The 18905-nt window shown below is 38.2% G+C and overlaps 1 protein-coding gene across 3 annotated transcripts in view; it reads left to right on the top strand.

The window, feature by feature from the left end:
* Window positions 1–845: 845 nt before the first annotated feature.
* Window positions 846–18905, top strand: part of sema6cb (semaphorin 6Cb) — a 163273-nt gene continuing 145213 nt past the window's right edge. For 2 of the 3 annotated variants that reach the window (XM_008430892.3, XM_008430890.3), the window contains exons 1-2: window positions 846–1092; window positions 17699–17793. The gene's annotated coding sequence lies outside the window, so the exon portion shown is untranslated. The remainder of the gene's footprint in view (window positions 1093–17698; window positions 17794–18905) is intronic. The other variant, XM_008430893.3, reaches the window with a different exon arrangement.

Genomic DNA, 18905 nt, shown 5'->3' with positions numbered 1-18905 from the left:
TACATTAAATTAAGAGAAATGAATTAATACTGCGATTGCATTACATACAGTTATATAATTAAATATGTCAATATTTGATTAAATTCATTTGTTTAAAATTTAGAGACGTAAAGAGGCACCATAATTGCTTTCAACATGACTTTGTCCGATTTCAACTCTTATTTTGAAGAACTTATGGATCTTTGTCACCTTTTCTGTGTCCCTTTCTGTGTTCTAGCATGTTAACCCTAACACTTTTCTTTTTGTTAAGTAACATATCTGGAACAATGTGTAACATATGATTTCAAAGGAAATCATATATATATTTTTTTGAAGTTCAACTTCAAAAAAATTTAAGTTGATCCTGTGTGATTCTTCACTGAACAAAAATTCCTTAACGCAAAGATTACATGAGAGGAATATCTCTCATAATTATATACATAATAATATATATAAACAATATTTACTATTGCCATGGATTTTTTTTATATATTGTTTTAAACTGTGACATTATTGGACATTCAATGTAGCTGTAGTATGTAATCAAAAATAACAGAGGTTCAAGTTTATTGCAATTCATAATATCCATTACAAGAAATGCCTTTGACTTTTCTAGTGCTTTACTCGCATCTAATTTCCTCCATGAGGTCAAACTGAGTTTGTTTACCCTGTGCTGCGCTCTGATTGGCTTTTCAGGTTTATAGTACCGATGTTAAGGCATTCAACATCTGGATGAAAAGTGAGCTGTGCTGGGCGCGACTAAGGTTTTATGTTCGCTCATTCAACCAATCATAGCAGGGAGTCTTTGTCAATACGCTTTCTGATTGGTTGGAGCTCTTGTCTCGGTGAAGCAAGGAGGCGTGGCTTCTGCGGCTGTCGAGGTGTTGTGATTTCCAGTCGGACTGGCTCCAGTCCTGTCACAGCAGTGTGGGGCGCCTTTTCTCTTCGCTGGCGCTCTGGGAATATTAACTGTTTTCCGAAAACAACCAGCTTCTACACTAACAACTCTTCGTTTTTTTTTTTCTTTAAAACGACTTGCTCTTGTTCCTGCGACCTTATAGAAAGACTGCTAGATACATTTCGCTACAGTGGAAGAGCCGTGGAAACAATAAGGTAAGAGCTGACTGCTTTTTCTAGTTGCGGACTGAGCGGTGCTGTCTCAGCTGTGCTGACTTTGCTCGTTAAGACTCTGAGGATGCTCTAACTTTGCACAGAAGAGATTTGCCACTGATGTTTACTGCTAATAAACAACATAACAATCCTAAATTGTTTTTGAACTCTCGCCAAGTTAAAGCCTTTATTTATTTTTTCCACCAGCGATCCAGTCATTCTTTGCGCTCAGACTGAATTACTGAATTGATGCAAGCTTCTCCCAGCTGGAGTCGGGTGGACTTTTGTAATCTTCTTTAATAATTTTGTAAGAGTTGTTTTTTTTTGTGTGTGTGTGTGTGTCTGCATTCATTTTTCTTAGACCACCATGCTATCGCAGCAGTAGTCTCTGCAAGTTATTGCAACTAGATCTCAGTGATTGGCCTTTTGTCTGGGACACAGTTTTCATCTAAACAGCCGCTTGCTCTCAAGAGAAAGCTTTAACTTGTGTAAAACATTGCACTGACAATAAAAAAGGTGAGGTAAACCAATCAGTCTGGCAGGACGCGATCATTGCATACGTGTTTTGTATTGTATTGAAAGAGAACCTTTCCCTCCCACCTCGCCTGTATTTTGCCTCTTAAATCATGCTTACTCCAGCTGCAGTTTAGTCTCAATGCCAGAGTCTCTGGGGGAAGCGATGAGCTCATTGTTCTAATCTAACAGGTTTCTGCTTCTGCACGCAGAGTTTAACATCAGCCTGTGTTGGATCTCGCTAAAATGCACACAGATTTAGAATATATTTTTTTCACCCCTATTTTTTTCCACCCCTAAGATTCCTCGGAAGCGGCTGGTGGTTATTTACCTTGAAATAGATGCTTCGGAGTTGCTCTCTGCAGGAATACGGGTCTTTGATTTGTCTCAGCCTGTTGTGCATTAGGTGTCTCATCTCCCTCTGTGGGTTTTTAGTTTCAGCTGAGGCTAAGAACAATTGAACAGTAAATATATCTCACCCTGCACAACAGGAACAATCGTTATGACTACTTTCCCCCCATATTTGCCTCATTTTTCTGACTCAAACTAGTCTTCTCCTTGCAAAAGTTTTCCCAGCATTAAAAAAAAATAAAAATAAAAAATCTGTTCAACTTTGCCCTGATTGAGCTGGATTATTTGCAGATTCTAAATGCTCCTTTGTTTTGATTATCTGGTCAGATGTTTAGGTGCTGTCCCTGTGGTCAAATCTTGTGACTTTCTTTGGTTTAGCTTTGTCTCCATCCTCTCAGCTGCTGCAATGACTTTGCAGGATGGGGAGGGGATGGTGGCACTCATGGCTTGCGGTTTTCTTACCACACTTGTACAATGACTTTGCACTCTTTGCTGCTTCCAGAGTATTGCAGTGTGGTTTCAGGTTATTCTATTTGACATGTAGCTGGTGTGCTGACAAGTAGGAGTACTGCTTCCGTGCAGGGCAAGTGGGATGCTCCTGTGTGGCCCGATTCTCTACCAGCAGGTCTGTCTGTGCTCCCACTCGCACTATGAATAGTGCAGACCCATCTACATTCAGCCCTCGTTTGAGGTGGTTGTCAACACTCGGCATAAGGCAGCCCCTGTTTGTTTTTTCCGCCGCTTATACACATAATCATTAGGGAAAATTTGTTTCTGCTGACAAATGAGTTGGTCATAAATGTGAGAGTGCCAAGTGCCCAGCATTGCATTCATTCCTCATCACTGCTCAGAATTGCTTTCTTTTCATCCAGTCCTCGTTCCCCGAGCCCTGATAGGTTTGTCGCTTAGTTAGCGTGGTTAATGGTGCATTTAGCCCAGTGTGTAATTTTATTTCCGATTTCCATTTTATCGTTTGCTTTGAGTTTGAAATGACGGACCCTATATGTGCGGATGGCATCCTCCTAATGGTCCTCAGGGTAATGATGGTTGAAATAGGCTTCTAACCGGAGGCTGAGAGCTCTGGCCCTTGGGGGACATTCAGTTTGACTATTTTCATGTCAAGATGAAGTGTTCAGTAACCGTGTCTATGGATATAAAGCGAACACTCTAACTTATTTTGCAGCTTTGATCGGTCAAAAAGGAAAAAAACGCTGTATTTCAGTGCAATGGATGAAGACACTTTACATTTTCTCCCCAGGCGCTCTTGAAGTTGCTGAATAGCTGCACTCATCCTCCTTTTCCCCCTATTCTGTGCTCAGAGGAACTTGAGGGCGTTGCATGATAGATTTCAGGCTGTTGCCGTGCCACCTTAACAACAGTGATTTGTCTGAAGTGTCTCATATCTCCGAGCACCATCCGTAACAGTTGATGTCTAAAGAATGGGTTGGTGCAATACCGTGCTTCAGGAAGCAACAGTTAACCCAGCCCCCCTTCACATCCACAACATATGGGACTTTGTTTGGCCCTGCACCTGAGCGCAGCACTGGTCTGTGACACCTCATATTTCATTTTGATAATGGCTGGTTACCCGTGGCAACTGTGCTGCCAGGGAGAGTCTTGCTTCTTGAAGGGCATGGGAGGAAAGAGAGAAGGTGGGTGGGTTATGGGGATGTACACTTCAAGGTTTTTTTTTTTTCCCCTCTCAGCACCTCCACCCTTTCCTGGCTGGTTGTGTTGTAACCAGCGGAGGGTGTGGGACCCCTGGGGAGTGAATTATTACCTGTCAGCCCTGCAAGCTCCCTGCCATCCATAATCCCAGCCTGACACAGCACAGGCCAGTCCGGGCTATCTGCTGAGACCACCGGGCCTTGGCCTCAAGGTCTGGCCCTGTTGAGGCCACAGCTGGTAAGAAATCACATTAACATGTTGCATCAGGTGTAACAAATGCACAGTCTCATACCTTATGCAGCATGGCATGTGGCTCTTCCATCACTGCTCTTTCTGAATGTTTTTTTTTTTTTTGTGCTCCTGGACCTGAGAGGAAGAAACTTCTCCTCTTTGCCTTGGAGTTACATTTTCTGTTTCGCTGAGTTGGTGCTCTCAGTCTCTGAGGTGTATTAGTATGCCTGATTTTTAAAGTTCATTTATAGATTGCCTTTGGCACAGATGTAATAGATGGTGTCAGTTTTGTTGCATCTGCTTCCCTGTTATTGGTCCAGACTGCTGGAAGTTAAAGTGAAAACAGTACTGACAGTCATCCCTCCCATTGGTGCGATCCAAAGCCTTGGCAGAATTGTAATTACACTTGATTCCAAAAACAGGCGTGTAGCTTTATCCCTCCTGTGGTCCTGGTGTGGGTTCCTCCTGCACTGGAAATTACAGTCGAGCTGATGAGCGTGTAAATTACGGTAGGGAAGCTTCAGAGTTCAGTGAAAGGCTAGAGGGGTGAGATAGAAAAAGAGGCGGGACGTGGTGGACCACAAAATGGACAAGTGACAGCCCTTGGTCCGTCCATCCAGACTGGCTGTCTTTTTGTGGTTTTTTCCAGGCTGTTCTTCTGAAACATTAACCCCTTGTCAAACATGGACTTGGGTTTTGCTTGCCAACCCACCAAGGCCACAAGCAGTGAGCAGAAACACTTCACAACTGTTTGGTTATGTGCTTCATGGAGCACAGTGGATGAAGTCCAGGAATTAGAGGGGAACATATAACCCAAAGCTCGCAAAATCAGCAGATTCCCCAAGATTTATATTTCTATGGCGGAGAGGGGCTCCTGGCCAATAAAAGTACCTTTAAGAATTGAAAGCTGCAAAGCTGCATGAATTTTCAAAGTGGCTGTTCTCCTTTGTCTCATATAAATGTTTAGACATGCCTGGTTTTGGCATGAAATTGGAGCCATTCTTGACTCATGGCTTTGTCTTTAATACTACCTAGTCAGCTGTCCCTGTTAAAGAGATTACCCATTCTTTCACACGCGTTCAGTCATGGCTTCAAAAGATGCACATGCTATGCACTAGGTGGCATTGAAACAATCCACCAACTTGTTTGGACCACTTAATCCTTGCAGGCTTGTTGGGGTGCTGTTTCCCATCTCGAGCAGTGAGCAGGAGTCAAGGTATACCCTTACCTACAGCGTGACATTCTAACTTTGTCAGGTAAGGTTTTGGAGCAAAAAAGGAAATAGAATGTGGACAAAAAATCCCCAAGCAGAGGGAGAACACGCAAACTCCACAAAAGAGTCAACAGCTGGGGCTGAGACCCAAGACCTTGGTTCTGCAAGGTAACCATACTACAAATATTCCCCCATACAGCTTTTTCTTAAAGTTATATCTAAAAATCTTCCTTTGTGTAGCATAAATATAATTTTCTCATGTATGGACAATTAAGAAATCACGGCAGATTTAATTGCTAATTTAAAGTGCAAGAAAAAAAAATCCCATTCCACTTCTTAGTTTAATGATGGGAAACATCTGAGCTCAGGAAAGGTGTGTTTATTAACAGCCTTGATCCATAAATTCCTGCTAACGATCTGTTCTGTAGATATTCTCTGTTAATTAAACATGCTTTTTGCAACCTGGTTGTGTATAAACAGCCAGTTTGTTCTTTATCACAGGTCATTTACTGTATAGCAAGTTGAATCACTGTTACCTTCAGCTGCTCTTATCAATGAGAATTATTGAGTAGTCTTACTCATGATGGAATCACAGCAGGGTTGTCTGTACAAGTTGAAGTTTAAGACGTGTTATCTGCAGCTGTTTGAGTAACTTCATGTTGTGTCATACCATATTTGGGAGGCTTTTGTTCATTGCTAAACATTCCATCACTGTTTCTGTAATATCATCTCTCTCTGCAGATCAGAGCAAAGAATCCATGTTTTCCTTTTAGCTTGTGAAATTAATAAACAGAGAAAACCCAGATCGGAGCTCGCATCACGTTTCCAACCTATCCACACTCCCTGGGATTTTTTTACACTTTGCCACATTAAAATAAAAAATGTCCATGTGTTTTTGTTGAATTGTTTGTTCCAGAACAACACAAAGTAGCACACGGCATATAATGTGTCAAAAGGACAAAGAGTTTAGAGAATCGGTTCTTTTGCATACAACTGAAGCACATATTTTTAATTACTGATAAATAACAATTACACACTGTAAAGGCTCACATTGTCAGCACTAAACTTTAGTGTTTTTATATCTTTTGTCTTTTGTTCTGCATGCTATTTTCATCTTATGTCTAATTTGTGAATTTGCTTTTTATGTAAGCAGCACTGTATGAAAAAAACCCCCAAAAACAAAACAGTATATTTCTAACAACTTTTTTTCACAGCATATTAGTTTCAGTGCATCATGCTTTTTTTAGCGCTCATTTCCATCCTTATTGCCGAGTGTTTTTCTGCGCTTCATTTCACTGAGATTGGCTCTCAATCAAACAGTGTGGGCGGCACAGTAACGATCCTTTTTCTTGGATTTTCAATTTGTGAAGTTTTCTTTCCTGTTAGTGAAGTTATTTTCTTTGCCAGTTCAGCTGCTGTGGCTATCACAACTTTGTACCAACAGCCCAGTTACTCTCCTTCCTCCTCCCCCCCTTAACAAACTGCTGTTTCTTCTGGAGGAAATGTAACCATCCATCTTTGTGCCAGAGGTTATTTTGCTGCAGAGACCTACGAGTCACCAGCAGGTTTTCACCATCTCTTTTATTTGGTGCATGCATTCTGAGTGAACATTTAACGTAGCTTTTTTTATGCTGCATGTCGCAATGAGTTGGAACACACTGATTATTGCTAGTGATGCACCAATCAAGTTGACATTGATTCTAAATTGTCAGTTTTCCTTGATCAGATTTATCAGATAATTAAAAAAGTAATTTTCTTTCCTGTTTATTAAATTGATTAAACTGCACACCAAAATCACAGTTCAGTCTTGATTCTGCTTTTATTATTTTGGGATGTTACCTTTTTGAGGGAGGAGATGGATCTTCTAGTGATTAGCACAGCTGGATTGAAATCTGATGGATCTTTAAAAGTTAATAAAATGAAATTAGAAGCGGACTACAGACGAATCCTTGGGGGGTCCCCACATGTGAGAGGAGTAGTTTGTGTTAATATGGAAATCATGAAGTCAAACATAAAATAAAACCAGAAATATTGGCCAGAAATGCCTGATTGATGCATCTGCAAGCATCATCAAAAAATGTTTTTGTTTTATTTGCTCTCAATTAGATGTTAAAACTTTCCTGCCAGACTGTGAAATTTGTAGTTTCAAACTTGGAAGGTGGCTGCATGCCTGAACTGCTGCTTTGTGCAGCTTGAAGATAAGAAAGCAGCTTCTATCTTCAGGGTTGTGTTTATGCAGATATTTTTGGAATGTTTTGTCAAGAAACTGCTTCTTGGATCCAGGAGCATTAACTTCACCAATCAGAAGATAATGACAAAATTAGAGCCTCTTCCTCTTTTTCTTCTTTCATCATCAGTTTTTTAATTCCTGAAATATCTAAACATTATGACAAAAACTAAATTCTGTCTTTTTGTGAAACGACTCCAAAAAGCAAAATATTTATTTTTTCTTTCTATGATGATTGCTGCCTCCTTTGGTTTTATTCAGCTGATGACACAACACAGTTTTAAGGAGAATATTTTGATTTAAATAAAAACCAACTGATTTTATAAAATCTTGCACTTTTTCTACATGTTGTACCCACTGATTAGTGACAAAAGTAACAGTACATGCAGACATTGATTACACCGTTTAAGAAAAACTTCATTAATTAGCTGTGTAAACAGAGAACAAAAAGCAAATCACAAGTGATGATTAGCATTTAATGTATTATGGTTTAAAACAAGTTCATTGTAGATTTTGAAGCTGAAGTCGTGAACTAATAAATAAATAATCCTTATACTTTTAGATACTTTTTAAAGTTATTGGTAACTGAAATGAAGACACAACTACTGGAAAAAATCAGGAATCAAGAATAAGAGCATTCTTTTGTAGGTGGAGCTTGTGAATAAAGGTCTAAGTAATTAGTATGACAAATTCCTAAATAGTTAAGTTATGCATTTTGCTAAATAGCTATAGATTTACATTGATATAAAAATATCATTAGCTGTTTACTGAACAAAGTGAGATGACAATGTTTTTCTAGTGATGCGGCACAATTTAGTAATATTTTCTTGTCAGGTTTCTGGTTTCTGCCTTGTCTAAAGCATTTAGGTTTATTATGCAAAGCAGGGCAGGTCTGCTGATTTGTTACTATAAAAGTAATTCTGAGTTATGGCCATGCATTATTGTTGATTATTGTGAAATGGGAATTTTTAGAGCCCTGAAAGGTGAAATGAAGCAGGAAATTAAAAACCTAAGATAAGGACTTCTTTTATTTTGTCATATTTATTCAAAGCTGCTTGGTTCTCCTGGTAAGATCCCATTATATCCCACCCTTGCTGCCTACACATTTAACAGACAGGTATTCATATCTTTAATTTAAGTATGCAGACCCCCGATCCTCCTTCAACCCTCCCAAAGAGTTTTCAGATGTTTTTCAAAAATGAAATGCTCCTCTCTAAGCGGTGTAACATGATGCCTGTACTTGATCTCCCAATTCTTACGACAGGTAGAAATTCAGACATGATTCCCAGCCTTTTGTTTCATTAGATTTATTTTAATTTATTGACTTTATTGTGGTCAATTTTTCTGAGAGCAATTCTCAAAAGGAGATTTTGATCTCTCCTAGAACATGTTACACTCAGAAATGAAAGTTAATTTATGAAGCTTTTTTTTAAACCTGCTTACGTCAGGTTTTTTTCTATTTTTTTTTTTCAATTGGCAATTAAAATAAAATCTTGCATGCTATTATTGGTGTACATTTCAGTGTTCACCATATGTGCAGCAAATATTTGATTTGGACCCTGTCTACTAGATAAGTCTACACTCCTACACATGCTGTGGTCATTTTCCTCCATTTCCCAGAACTACAGGCTGGTTTCCATCAAACTGAGGCTATTTTTAAAACAGTCTTTAGTGGGGCTATCGGGGGCAGGGGTGGGGTTCAGTTAATGTCATAAGAATCCAAACTGGGCAGTGGTCCAATGTGAGTAAAACATACCATCCCCTCCTCTTCTCATGTACTCTGAAACTCTTCAAGTTCCAGTAATGTGTGTGTGTGTGTGTATAGGTTTATTAACCAAGTGTTGACTCACCCCTGCAGCTATGCGTGTGGATGTGTGTGGGGGGAGATTGCTTTCTTGAAGTCAGTTAAAATTAGCTCCTCATATTGCACCAGGAGAGTTTTTAAACTGTTCTGCACAGAGGAAGAGAAACAAAACCAACATTTTTAAAATGGAAAACAATCTGCTTATGGTAAAGACTTTTGAACTGAAACTAAAACTTTGGCAATTTCTTAGCTTTCAGCTCACTGGGTGATACACATGTTGATGGATTCACAATTCATACACTTTTTTTTTTATTTGATCTATAACCTGGGTAGAATAATTCAATTCAGTGGTGACATTTCAAGGTACTATCCTAATGTCTAAAGTTGCAAATCTTGTGCTAAAGCTAATTCTCAAAATACTAGTGATGGTTGTTTTCATGGAAATGTGGTTTCTGGTGAATGTTTTTACGGAACGTAATGGGGAAACAATGTTACTAAAGGTTGGATAACAACTGACGGTGACATTGGTCAAGTTGTTTTTCATGAAACTGAATTGGAGTCAAACTGTGAAGCTCCAAACATTTGAACAGGTTCAGAGTAATTGCAGATAATTCAACATAAGTGTGTTTGTCTGCGTGCTCCTGCAGTGATGTGGATGGCTGCTTCATGCAACAAAACATGATCATTAATTTACTGTGAGGGTGGAAGCTTGTTTTCATACAGAGAAGATGAATAAACACAACAAAACACATCTTGTTAAGTCACGCAAGATGACTGCATTTTCCAGGGTATGGAGCTACTTTTCTTCTTTCTTTTTTTCCTCCGGTTTGATCTTTCCCTCCTCATTGCCTCCTACATTCTCCCACTTCCCTTAATCTGTCCCTGAGGGGTTAGTTTCTGGTGATTGGCAGGAAGAATACCATCCGTGTATAAACAAAAACCCAGACCATGCTATTGCTTTAAAGTCACAAGTGAATGATGGGAGAATGTGACAAGAATGAGGGTGCAAACACACATTCACACTCTGGCCATGTCTTAGACTGACAGTAGCCCTCCAGCGAAACCTTGTGCATTAGTGTCGACCTGTGGCTTCAGGTACCAGGAGAATAAAATGTCAAAGTCCAGTTTAAAGACTTGGACAGAAAGACGGTTCACAGGAGTTTATAGTTTGAGGCTAATTTTTAAAAACTTTTCTGCAGGATATTTTTTTTGCAGTTATTTTCTTGACTGCTGTTTTTAAAACCCAGTTTTACATCTACGTCATTTAACCTCTAAACATCTTTTTTGGTTGGTTCCTGTATTCTACTTTTTCTTAAGTTTGTCATCAAGATTTAGTTTGATATCCTCTTGATGTGAAAACAGCGTCCTGTCAGCCTACTGCAAATTAAAACCCCGGTCCAACTAGATGTCATAGTTTACTTTTGCTCCTTGTGTGATTTATGTTTTTAAGGCTCTAAAGTCCTGCCTGATCCAAACCCTTAAAACTTTTTTTTTTTTTTTTTTGCTAGAACAGTTATTTCTTTATATGCTTTCAGCGTTTGACCAGAAGTCTTGAACATGATGTACTAGTGAGATCTTTGAAATAGGAAATTTATAAAAGCTCACTTTGTTGGTCATTTTTTTTAATTCAACATTTTGTTCTGCAGGCATAACTAATATTTGCAAACCACTATCTCTCTTGTCAGTTCACCATGGTCTCTGACTGATGTAATTTTCAGTGTGGAATAGGCTATAGAGATCCACTCATAGGGCCACATTTTAGCTGGCAGAGTGCACTCAGATATGTTCAAAGAGCTGAAGGATTGTCCACATTGTGCACTATGTAGCACAGATTACAACAATTCAGATTTTGACACACACTCCCACTCACACACAGTGCAAAGCTGTAAGTGTGGAGATTTAATTTAATGCAAATAAAAGCCGTTTTATTTTTATTTCTTCACCAACACCTGTAAATTTAAATTGGGTTCTGGATAACTGAGTTTTATTAAAAACAAAAAAAGTTGAGGTAGATTAATTAAGTGTTGGGTATCTGTCAAGTTCATTTTTTTATGTCAGGAATAAAATTCATAGGCCAAATTTAAACAATTAAACTAACAAATAAATTAAAGTTGTCAGATCATTGTATAGTGCATTAACATCGACACCATAGCCCTTCTTTTTACAACAAACCTCTTTTACATAGCACACAAAGAAATGTAAACAAAGTTGTGCACTTTATGCTTTGAATTATACATCTTAGGTGCTAACGCAGCACAACGTGAATAAATAAAAATAATGCACATATTATTCATGTATTAAGCTTGAGCATGTGGAATGTAAAATGTGGTAGAATTGGAGATAAACTAAAATAATTGTGAGTTCATTAACACAGAGGCACAGCTCTAGTCAGTAAAATTAGGGAAAATAAGAAAATGTAGAAGACTTTGCTAACATCTGACGTCATTTATCAGAAATAAATATATTTTATGGTTGTGTTATTTATTATTCTGACTCATAACCCCTTATGTAATGCATGGTGCTTGAGTTTGCAGTGAAACATGCATCCGGTCCTCTTTATCGTCAAACTGAAGTGCTTTCATTCTTTTCAATTTGCTTCAGCTTTTTAAACCCCTAAAAAAATGTACTTAATTGAGAAGTTCTAGGTTTTCCCTTGAAATTTACAATTTAAAGTGATTTTTCAGTGCTACTCACTGTCTGCCTTTGTTATGTGGACCTACTCCTGCCTCCTGCTATGTAGAGAGCAGCTGAAATGCTAGTGATTGTGAAGTAATAAACAAAGGTGAATAGATTATGAAAAAGAACCTTGTTCTTTCTATTACCTGTAACTTTATTGAATTATTGCCAAATTAAAAACTGGGGAATCAAACTTTCTGATATTGGTTTATATCTTTAACAAACGGCTTCAGATGAAAACACTGGTTCAAGTAGCAAAATGTGAGTTTGTTTAAATCACCTGTGTTGAGACAGAATTATGTTTTAAATTAAATGAAAAAGCTCTGCTAAAACACAAACTTTTTAACTTTGTTAACCCTATGCTTTTTCTGCTGGAGAGAAAATATTTGTTAAGAGAAATGGCTGGGAGATAATGCAGTGTCCAAAGTCTGAGTGAGTTAATAAGTGGGGCACAATTACAATACTAATGTGGAACATGTGATACTGACGCAGTGTGAGTGGATGTTGTTTTGCTTTTTAGTGGATTTGATGTCATAAAAATGTCATTGACTGTTCAAAGGAAACCATCAGTCTATGAACTTAAACCAGCATCCCCACAATGATCTGCTGCTCTTCCTACAACATGATCCACTTTAGTGTTTACCGCTTCCACCCTTCTGATGTGAAAATGAAATGTGTCAAAGAGTACAAACGGACTAACTGGTCTGTGCCCGACATGTGCAGGAGACACAGGTCGCTTACTGAACTGAGGCGGTCTATTCAGCAGGAAGATCTTTTTAATTAGGCTATGTTCTTTTAATTAAGCGCCCAGCGTAATGTCTGTGTCCATTTGTCACCCTGCTTTGCTCAGGCACAGCTGGTTGAAAATACCCCCTTTTGTGTCCTCAGAGTTTCAGAGGACCTTGCTTCTCATTAAATATCCTCTTTCACAGAAACTTACTTTTTTTCTGGGTTCTTCTTTAGATTAGCATGATAATACCCCAAAGAGGGTTGAAAAAGTGGTGGAGAGCTGTTGCTGGACTGCTCATCAGATTGAACATGTTCAAGACCCTGGTTATTATCATTCCGAATGCACTATCGGTTAAACTAACAGCCTGAATTCCGACATTTATCTCCAGTGTCATAGAATGAGTGTCAATTGCATAGGGAGCACAATGGCAAATTACAGGTTATGTCTTGCTCCTTGGAGCCTGGATCTTTCCCCAGTGTAATTATCCTATGCTAATTCTGCCCCCCATCCAGTTTCCATGATGGAAAGAAGGCTTCCCAACAGTTTGGATGGGAATTGAAACTTGAATGAGTAAATGTATTCATTTGCACATTGACGATGCCCACAAAACCTGAGCACATCCTGCCTTTTTCCCTTGAGCCAAAAAAAAAAAACGGCGGCAAGAAATGTCTCCGCTTGTAGCTTGTAGCCATTTTTCCAGAGACGGGGTCGGCTACAGGTCAGCCCACCTTGAACTCCTCAGCTGGATTTATTGTGTCGTAGGTGGACAGGGTCAGGCTGCGCTCCTCCACTCAACACGAGAACTTTGTTGGTGTCGGACACGGAGCAGACACTGGCACAACAGACAAATCCCTATCCCTCCCTCCAAGGAGATCCCCGCTGGGTTCAGAGGTCTTGTGTTAAGGGTGGTGGCATGACCTGAATGCTGATTGATTTTTCTGCAGCCTGCATCAGGGTGGGACAGTGGGGGTGGGGGGAGTCAAACCTCTAATGCTCGCCCCCTGTGGAGACGTGGAATAAGGGAGTTTTGCACAAAGACAGAGGAAACGCTCCTGGTCACAACTTGTTTGACTTTTCTGCTCCACTGTATACCTCAGCGGGTGTGTGTTTTCACTTTGCCTGAAACAAGATACCAGACCACATGTTTTCGCTTAACAGACAGCTGAGTGGAGAGAGGGCATGAGTTGGGTCTGTTTGTCATTTGGTGGGAGACAGAAGAGGCTACACTACAAAGTTCCTCTAGAGGATTTATTACTTGTTTAAACACAAGGCCAGGCTGGCCAATGACTATTATATCAATCATTCCATTAGCGCAGTTCAAAGGAATCGAAATGGGACTCATGAGGTAACTATACAGCAGTCATAATTAAAAATCACAAATATTCAATGAACATTTTTTGTTGGTTATCCCTCAGTATGTATTGGATAAAGTATCTGAGAAGAACTAAGCTGGGATTTTCGTCTAGAAACATGGTTTAGAGAACTGAAAGGAGAAGAATGGATCTTTTCAATATCAGCTGAGTGAATGTGAGCAGCTTTCACATGATCCTTTGGAGCAACACTGATCTATACTTTACACAGAATCCTCAGTTTAATATGTAATATCCATTTATTGGGTTTTTCCCAGAACTTGGTATCTTCTTTAGATGTTTTCTTTAGATGTTAATTTTTCACTACAGATACATTAAGTTTAAGCTTGATCAGTAGCCTAAAAGCCTGTAAGTTGTTTTAAATCTTGTTTCTGCTCTGTAATATATATATATATATATATATATATATATATATATATATATATTTATTTATTTATTTATTATTTTTTTTTCCATTCAATTCAAAACTTGTTTTCTTGACAGGCTGGATTTAAAGCATGTAGGAATGGCAAACTGACAGTTATTTAAATAGGGTTAAAATAAATCCATTTCTGGTGGGTGTAATAGAGAAAGTCAGTGTAATATTTTGGCCTCAAAATCATGAAATATTGAAACAGAAAACTCAGGAAAAAGGTTTTAAAAGAATTGTGGAATCATTTTGTTATGACTATTTAATTTGGGGGAACCCAGTAATTATCTCGGGGAATTCCCATGTGCAGCTGAAGAAGACCGTAGCTTCCACACTCTATCTGTAAACAACATTTATCTTTGGGCATCATAGACTCTACTAAGCTCCACAGATACACTAACAATCTGTTAACAGAGGCTTCCACGTTCCTTCCTTATCCTCTCACCTCAAGCATTTTATTACTTCCCTGAATGAAACACAGACATCACATTTGAAGTTTGAACACAATCAGTAATCAACATTACACTTTATTTAATGATTAATTCAAAGCTTTCTGGATTGCAAAATTAGCCAAGCTAAGATTTCACCAAATTAAATCTTTTGCTAAATTATATTTAAGATACACTTGCATGTAAGACTTGTTCATCAACAATCGTTCTTATTTTGAAATCCATGCCAGAGACCAGTCCATGTCTCTGGCATGAATAGGTGTGCTTTGGTTAAACTTGTTACAAGGCTGTTTTTGAAGTGACCCACACAAAGACAACACTTTAGGTTAAAGTTCACGTCTGAGCAGAGTCTGATTTGCTACACTGACAAACTGAGATCAGTTGTTTAATTAGTTTAGCTTTCTGCTAAGGTAACCCAAACAGATGGACCGATATGAAAATTTGGGTGGATTTCATTTCTGATTTTAATGCTACTGTTGGGGGCAATAAGTTACCGATATTTATTGAATATCATCACCTACATTGCTTTGTTTTCTTTAAACTGCCCCACATCCTGCACCACATCACAATCAGTCACATGACTAAACAAATGACAAATAACCAACTCCCTCCTTTCCGTCTCCTGAAACATAAATGACAACAAGATGGAAATAAGCATTGATTCTTCACCTTTTTAACATATTGGAATTGAACCAGTAAGTGAAACTAGGCTGGTATTAATCAAATCGGCCATTACCAATGTCGCTTTATCAGTATTGGCCAATACTTCAACAGGCGCCAGACTGTAGTTGAGTGCTTAACAGAAATACCACCTGTAGTTTACCAACCATAGGTTTTTTTTTTTTTGTTTAACCTTTTTAAAAACTGTTTTGCACATTTATTCCACTAACTCTTATCTGTGATCATACACCTTCAGGTCTGTCTGTAGATTACTGGTGTTTAGTCTACTTCAGTAGGATAAGTATATGTTGCCAGGATACACAGTTTGGGAGGGAGGGTGTGGAAGGAGAGAGTATCTTGACGCTGACCAGGCCCCTCCATCCAGGCTCTTTCCGTTTATTCCAAAGGTCTTCAAAGGTTATCAAAGTAATTATTTCTTCCCTCCATTTGGGTGAAATAACAACTGCACGTTGTTTTTTTTATGCTTTTTGACTGGAAACAATGAAACAATGAAAACTAATAAAAAGAAGAGAAACTGCTTTTTTTTGTAAGATTTACAGAGTTAAAATATTTATACAAGCAAAGCTTACAATTAAACTGTACTGAGACCAAGTTCTGATTTTATCTTTGCAGTTGAGGTGATGTACTGGATAATTATTTTTTTTCAGTTGTTTAACATATTTTGTCTTTACTGGGCTTTTAATGACAAACTTTGCATCTCCCCACTTTAGAAATGTTAGCGGTTTGTGATGTCCAATATTTCCAAAATGTACCAATCACCTTCTCCTTATCTTTTGGATGAGTACTTGTGTGAATCTAGCATATGACCTGATCTATGTCAACAGACCTACTAAGGTGCGCTACAAAGCACTCATATTAAATCCATCTAGTTGTATTTAAGGGCAATTTTCAGTCTGGAGACTGAAAATGTTTCCGAGATAGTGCAGTCTGGAGCTTTTGTCGAGCTGGCACAGGCTTTGTTTTGCACAAGGCCTTATCTGCCTTTTTGATGTTTTTTTTTCCAGCTTGTGCCGCTTGTTGCCATAGATGGTGAACAGACACCCTGAACTGTTGAAGCAAGAAAATAATGACCGCATGCCTACTAGTATCAAATTACCCAGGATAAACTATTATTGATAAACAAAACACGATTGTGCTTTCTATCTGGGGCTTCTCTAGGCCTCTTGAACCTTTGAACCGACTTTGCTGCAACCTCAACTGAACCATCACCAGTAAGTGACAGCCAGCTGGACAGTTTAGTAGTTGTGAAGTTGCTGCCTCTCTGAAGGTTTCAGGCCTCAAAGGTACTTAAAATGTCCTTTTTTAAAATAATGGATCAAAGTTTGGCTTTGAGATGCTATTACTTATTACAACATCTGCAGAAAACTACGTAAACATGGCCAACAGTTTTTCTCTTTAAGAATGTATGACATAGATGCTTAGGTTTATAGACATTTAGTTGTGATTGCTTTTGCATTATAAATAGGCTTTTTGGCCTTTGCAAAATGATTTAGAGCATTAATTTACATCAAAATTGCATGTTTGTATTTCTCTTATTGCAATAACTTAACTCTCTTTAACCTTTTCTGCATTTTTCCTTATTCAGGGTAAACACAAACATTGTTATTGATACTTATTTTTTATGTACTAAGTGTGCAATCATGTTTGTAGATTTTGTGCCAAAGAATCTGAGGAATATTGGACAGTAAATGTAAACATTCATTTTCTGTGCGGTCATCCTTACAGCAAGCTGGCCACATGGGTGCAAATCTTTCTCATGAAGATGCCAGAAATTCAGCTGAAAACTTTTGAGGAGTAGATGCTGGCTGTTTAGGAATTGACATGTTATTGGTTACATCTTACTGTAGGAGTCTTTGTTTTTTTCCCCTTAGGTTTGTGTTTTGGCAAGGTGAAGACATTTTTCTTGGAGCAGATTGCCAGAGCAGATTGTGAGCTGAGATGCTATCACCACAATTGGCTAGTTTGAGCTGTGGGATTTGTCGAAAGATTTTGTTCACTTATTGCAAATGCATTCTGCATCTCAAAACATGCGTTTTCCACTGGATTTTAGGCTGGTTGCTTCACGTTAACATGGCTCTTCGAGGCATTTTACTTATAACATGCTCTGATAGATCTTCATAGGTCTTCATTGTTATTCATTGCTGGGCTTGACATCCTTTGATGAAAAATAAAATATGACTGTATTCAGAGTATTAGGTGGCATCAGTTACAAGCTGCTCAGTATTATGTCTGTGATTCTCGAATGTAATGCTCGATATTTTTTTCTTTTTCTTTTTGTTTCATCCAGATTCAGGCACAGCTGCAGCTGAAGCCTGTTCCAACCCTGAATGCTTACCTGTCTGCAGGATCGCTGCAGTCAGCAGACTGTTTTGAAGCTGTAAGGTAAGGACTGCTGTTAATCTGTAAAATGTTGTATAATTAAAAGCTGGAGATTAGATTAAATTACATATAATACAAGAGAGAGAGAGAAAGAGAGAGAGTTGCTCCCTAAAGACATTTAACAGAAATGGCTTAATTAATGGATGCTTTACAGAATGGCTGCAGTTGGCAGCTTTTCAAAATAAGTCATTGATTTTCCTGTTAATAATGTTTTTAATATTTTTATCATCCTATATTGTTTGTCCTTTGTGCAAGGACAAACTTATAGAGTAGAATGTGCTAGAATTGTTCTTTATTGTTTCTCAGTGGGGAAATTCAGGCATAACAGCAGATTCACACAAAGGTGAATATAGAAAAACAAAACAAAAATTAATTAGAAACTATACACCAAGAATAGCATTCAAAACTTGAAATTCAATGATGTAGAATAGCTTTAAAAATGTGCATAAGTAGGAACGTATTTTACTTCTTGCTCAGCAAAGAGTTTTATAATGTGCATTACCTTGATAAAAAAACGTAATTAATCCTAATACTGTGTAATCAGGGTGTCCGACATGAGTTCTAGTGCATATAAACTGTATATGTGAGCAGAGTTTGATTTGATGTGGAGTTTCCCGTATTTGTGTTTTTTGATGTGTTGGATTAATTGATTTGCCTTTTCTTGGTATGTTAGAGAATGAATTGTGGAAGGTTTGTTCATTGCACAGAGTGAGCAGTGTCAGAGTAAATGCATGACAAATCAACTGCAACTTAAAACAGAAACAGATTTTCTTTAGAATCGAGTAGCTATTCCAGCTCAACCACCACTTCTGTGGTTGAATAGTATTAATATGTCTCTGTCTAGAATATGATACAAATGAGAATTTCTTTACTACATTCCAACCTGGCCTCGTTGGAGTTTCACACAACATAACCTTGAGTAAAAATACTGAGGCCTCACATTGATGAAGAGCTTAAACAAAAATAGAAAAAAAAGAACATGATCTAATTGATTTTATTTAAAAGTGAAAAGCAACAATTATTCTCCCTGCTGTATCATAAGACGTCTTTCAATGTTTCAGTTTTGATTATTATGCTTATTTGATATAATAAGGTGGAAGAGGGAGAGTTCTGTG

The sequence above is a fragment of the Poecilia reticulata genome, chromosome 16 (genome assembly GCF_904066995.2).
Source record: "Poecilia reticulata chromosome 16, P_reticulata-male-v2, whole genome shotgun sequence".
Lineage (NCBI taxonomy): Eukaryota > Metazoa > Chordata > Actinopteri > Cyprinodontiformes > Poeciliidae > Poecilia > Poecilia reticulata.
Note: the sequence above shows the minus strand (reverse complement) of the source record. Positions and strands in the feature narration are given on the sequence as shown.